This window comes from Alexandromys fortis, unplaced genomic scaffold, assembly GCF_014885135.2.
Source record: "Alexandromys fortis isolate MF-2015 unplaced genomic scaffold, M_Fortis_MF-2015_v1.1 scaffold_235, whole genome shotgun sequence".
In the NCBI taxonomy this organism is placed as follows: Eukaryota; Metazoa; Chordata; class Mammalia; order Rodentia; family Cricetidae; genus Alexandromys; species Alexandromys fortis.
Genome location: NW_026068114.1, coordinates 1,093,258 through 1,098,768, shown reverse-complemented (window position 1 = coordinate 1,098,768; position 5,511 = coordinate 1,093,258). Strand labels below are relative to the sequence as shown.

Here is a 5,511-nt window from a genome sequence, read left to right as displayed (position 1 = left end):
TCTTCAGCCTGCCTAAGCCTGAAGAGGCCTTAGCCAAGGAAGTGAGATCCAGCCACCTCCAGACAATCACAGCCTTAAGCCTGACCGGAAAGCACAGCCAACACCCCTTGACCTGAGACACCGAGGCAGCTGCTCAGAGCTGGCTCCCTGTCACCTCCTTCTCCATCCCTTACAGAAAAAAAAGGTGGGGGGAGCCTCGTGCTTTGGATCAATTTGTCTACTGCTTGGACTCAAAGAGAGGGCTAAGGCTCATGTCTCATGTTTGCTCACCGCTCTCTACTCTCTACTTGAGGGCTGCTTCTCCAACCCTCGAGGATGCTAACCAGGGCACGCAGTGTCCCAATCCTGCGGTTCATTGCATCGTTACCTCCCGCTGGACAGGCAGCCGTCCCAAGTAGTTTGGGCCAAGAGGCTGGGGCACAGCTGTGAGGTCTCTGGGAAACAGCATCCCACTGCAGGCAGTGTGCCGCAAGTGGGTGGACAGCAGGCCGGGCACGGGGATGATTTCATCCCCGAGATGAGACTCAGCACCCTGTACACCTACTGGGTTCCGCTGGGCTTCATGCTGGCTGTCACCATCAACCATGAGGCAGTGGAGGAGATCCGATGCTATGCGCGTGCGAGACAAAGAGGTCAACTCCCAGGAATCTGAGTAATTATTAGCTAAGGTCACCAGCCAGGACGGGGATAATGACCCGGTTCCATTTCCAAGGCTGGTCGTCCTGGGGTAGTTTGCTCTCCGGCAGCCGAAGGCTTACGGTGCTCTCCGGGTCTGAGTCCACATTCTGGCCTTCGGGTTCTTAAGGGGTGTCATATAACTGAACCCCTTTGTGTTGGGACCGGACATTCTCCTGCCTCTGGCCTTCCTCTTTCCTGTTTTGCTCTTGAGGTCATTCCTGGCATAGCTGGCTGACATCACAAAGGACCATAAACTGTCGTGTGCATGAGGCTGTGAAGGCCACTGTTGTGCCACAATGTGTCTCCCTCCCGTAAAGAAGTCCAACGGTGTGATAGACCAGGAGGAGGGCCTGGCTCCTGTGCGCATGTCGGCCCTGCGCCCACCCTCTCCGGGATTCCCGCTGCCCCAGGCTTCTCAAGGAGAGGGGGTTGCACCTGAGAAGGGCTCCCCTCCTCTAGCCTGGGCCCCCAGCACAGCCGGCTATATTTGGAGCTGCCAGGCAACCTCATCGTTGGAGCAGTGATACAAGAGACCTTTCACACAGCACAAGTACCACAGTCAATGGCGTTCTGGGCTGAACAAAGGCACTGCTTGTCACACATCCAGGACTAAGGCAGTGGGGGGCGCTCTGGTAGGTGCATCCCTTACTTTTGCACTTGCCACAGTTCTCAGATGGGCGGAGTAGCGGCTGGCTGGAGGCATGGTACGCCATTGAAGGGGTGCCCTGCTGCAGCAGCAAGGAGGTCTCCTCAGGCACCACAGCCCTTGTCTTCCTTAACAGGGGGATTGTTGCTGCTCGGCTTAATGGTTCCCTTGATTTCTTTTCCTTGGAGAGCCACACTTCCCTTGGCACCTTGTAGTTCAGAGGGACCCTGGGGTGAGGCAGTTTTCCTTCATAAACACAAAATGGGGAGATGTGGGGTCTCATGAGGCTCCGTGTAACTTTGTGAGCCTAACTTGAGTTTGGAGAGGAGTGACTCAGCACAGCCCGACCTAGGCCCGCTTCTGCCCACCCACCGCTGACATGGCAGGATATGATTGGCCCTTCTTCCTCACTCCACCTCACCCCACCCCAAGACTCCAGCCCTCTACCTCAGCACTATATAAATTCCTACCCTGATGCCATCAAGTGAAATTCTGCTTCAATGGACTCCCAGCTCAGTGTGTGTTTCTCCTTGGTCAGTGGTGAGGTCTGGGTCTACACTCACCATCCAGCTCAATCCCAGGGAGAGATTGGTGGGACAGGTTCTGCCTCAGCCCTATCTGCTGGAGAACCCTGCAACTCAGTCTTTTAAGACTTGCCAGCACGCCATGAGCTAAGCCACTTGGCGGGTTCTCACTGTCTCTTATGCAGGCTGTGGTATAGAGAGGCATCTCCTGGCAGCTCTCTGTGGGAAGAGCCAGCTACCCTGTACCACCACACACTAAGCTAAGCTGCACTGGTTTAAGATCCACCTCATGCAATCAAAAAACAATAACAGATGCTTGGTGAAAGAGATCCAGACAGCAAAAAACTTTAAATGGGTTATAGTGTATTTAAACATATACAGAGGCTTGGGAGAGAGAAGACAAAGAGTATATACAGTTAAATAATAAAAAATACAGTTTTAAAATAATAAAGTCCTTAAAAGGGAACAAAATATAAAAAATAAGCCATGTAAAGATGGGAAACACACAGAGAGTCTGGATACTGTATGCTATCGTGTTGTCTTTGAATATTTTGACTGCTGTGGAGGGATCAATAGCTGCTAAGAGACATTTGATTATAAATGCTGCTGGATTAAACCAGCCTATATATTTTTAGAATGTTTTGATTTCAAATGGAAGTCAAAAAATACGTTACTTTGGGAAAGAGTTTCTTCTTTTATTTCCATAAAAAATAAAAGTTTATGGACTCATTCAAAGTTAAAGATAATCACGTTTAATCAAGGAATACAAACATAAATGAACCTAGGAGAACTACAAGACACACAATGTATATTTTACCTGATCAAACATAAAACAAAAAATCATCTTTGGCTGACTTGCATACAATGTAGCCTATACTTGTATTAATACAAATANCAGGAAAGAAAACTGCACCTACAAATGGCACCAAAATATTTGGCACCTACATCCACATAAAAAGTGAGAGAGCTTGAGAAAGGGTTCCAGACACACAGAAATGGAGCCAGGCACTGTTTCCTAATCTTGTATCTTTCATGGCCATCAGAATGTGGAGATGCATGACCCAGTGTTAAGCTTAAGTACATTTTTCTTTCCATGGATACCTTCTTCCGTGCCTGTGGCCTTCGGCACATGCCAGAAAGAAATCCAAACATGCTATTAGCCATATGCTTCAATGCTTTGCCACCCTTGGATTACCTAGCCAAATTAAAACAGATAATGGCCCATGCTTTATTGGTAAGGCCTTTGTAGACTTTCTACAAACCTGGAAAATTTCTCATTCCACTGGCATTCCATACAATTCAAGGGACAGGCCATCATAGAAAGTTACAATCAAACACTTAAGTCTCAACTGCAAAAACAGAAGGGGGAGTCCCTACTCCCACATGATCAACTGAGAAAGGCATTATTGACCCTAAATGTTCTAAATTTTTCTAGAGAAAATAACCTCTCTCCTTTTCAAAAACATTGGTCTTCATCAATTACCTACAGTTCTGTCTGGGTCAAATGGAGGGACCCCTTGACTAGAGCCTGGGGAGGACCAGACCCACTTCTCACCGCAGGAAGAGGGTTTGAATGTGTCTTTCCTCAAAGTGAGAAAAGGCCCATCTGGGTGCTGGCTAGAGATCTTAAATATCTACCCCAACAAGGGGATGATGATAATAATGTTTCCAGGGAGTGTCCCACCCCTGAGGATTGCTTTTCTGCTTCTCCCCCAGAGATAGCTGGGGATGTGGATGCTGCCACTCAAACTGATGAAAACCTAGAGGAGGCCAGAGCCATCCTGGCCCGTCAGATGGAAGGGCCCTAAAAGGTGCTACTTTTCGAGCTGGTCACAGGTTCGACTCAGCTGGTGACATGGGCAGCGGTGGCGGCAACAAATGTGGTGTGTACCAGATGGCTGAGGAAATCACCTCTTGAGAAGTTGAGGTGCTATGCCTGGAAAAATAACGCTGGTTTATACTGCAGAGTGGCCAGATGAGTGGCAACCTGGAAGTGCTGGAATACTACAAGAGCGAACACTCCAAGAAGCCCCTGCGGATGATCAACCTAAACTTCTGTGAGCAGGTGGCTTCAGGCCTGACTTTCAACACGAAAGAGCTGCAGGATAGTTTTGTGTTTGACATCAAGACCAGTGAGTGCACTTTCTACCTGGTGCCTGAGACAAAGTCTGATATGAACAAGTGGGTCCCCACCATCTGCCAGATCTGCGGCTTCATGAGCACAGACTCCCTGAGAGAACTTTCTTCAGCCAGTCACGGTCCCTGCTCTTCTCTGGCTGGGTTCAGCAGCTCCAGTCAGCACCTGCTCAGAGAAAGGAAGTCCTCCGCCCTTCCCACATCCAGCCTGCCTTGTCCACCAGTGCCCCTCAGGAGTATTTCCACCTACTCCAAAGCATCAGCCCAAGGGCAAAAAATGCGAGGAGTGCTGGCTTCTCTCAGGGCACCTGGCAAAAGAATGATATGGCCGTGTGAAAAAATTCCCAGGGTAATAGACACTGTATTAACGGAGCCAGTGGTCAAGTCCATGGCTTCTACAGCCTTCCCAAGCCAAGCCGACACAATACAGAATTGAAAGACAGTACTTATGACCTCCCCCATAGTCTGGCTTCACACGCCATACCACGGGCAGACTCATGGGGTCTGAGACAGATAATGAAGATGTGTGTACCTTCAGGACACCCAGCAACACCCTGTGTCGGGAGTTTGGAGACCTCCTAGGGGACAATATTGATGTTCCAACCACTCCTCTTTCAGCCTACCAGATTCCTAGACCATTCACATTGGAGAAGAACCACATAATGACAGTGGCCTCTCCTGGAGACTCAGCCATAGCTCCCTTACCCTGGCCCCCCCAAGCCAAGTCAGTCAGAAACATCTCAGTGGGGCAGCCCTCAGCAGAGACCTCCAATCAGTGAAAATAGCATATCCATAGCTGCTACACTTCCAGCAATGGACAAAAGCTGACTCCCACTGAGCTTCTTCCTGTGAGAACTATGAGTACCTAACACGAAGTGGAGACTATGCTGGTTGGTCTGCCGAACCTCCAGGAAACTACCATGGGCCAATTAGACAGTACCAGCTCTGATGACAACTACGTGCCCATGAACCCAGGTTCTTCTGCCCTGTTGGTTATAGAACAAGCAAGGGACATTCCCATAAGCCCAGAGCCTCATCACCTTGACCCATTCACTGCCCTTCCTAAGAGGCTGTTGTAATAGGAGCAGCGGGATGCTTCCCGCCACCCGGCTAGTTTTACCCGAAATAATTACACGGAAACTGTATTCTTTTAAAAACTGCTTGGCCCATTAGTTTTAGCCTCTTATTGGCTAGCTCTTACATATTGATCTACCCCATTTCTAATAATCTGCGTAGCCCATGAGGTGGCTTACCAGGGAAGATCTTAACCTGTGGCTGTGTCGGGTGGGAGAATTATGGCGACTTACTGATTCAGCTTCTTTCTCCCAGCATTCTGTTCTGTCTACTCTGCCTACCTAATTTTCTGTCCTATTAGGGCCAAGCAGTTTTCTTTATTACTTAACCAATGAAACAACAGATAGAAAGATGACCCTCCTCCATCATTTCCCCTTTTTCTGTTTAAACAAAAAAAGAAGGCTTTCATTTTTACATAGTACAATTACATATAGCAAAACAGATATAAAGCAA

The 5,511-nt window shown here is 48.7% G+C and overlaps 1 pseudogene; it reads left to right on the top strand.

The window, feature by feature from the left end:
- The first annotated feature begins 3,797 nt into the window (after nt 1–3,797).
- Nucleotides 3,798–5,063, top strand: LOC126490117 (GRB2-associated-binding protein 2-like; annotated as a pseudogene).
- The last annotated feature ends 448 nt before the right edge of the window (nt 5,064–5,511 follow it).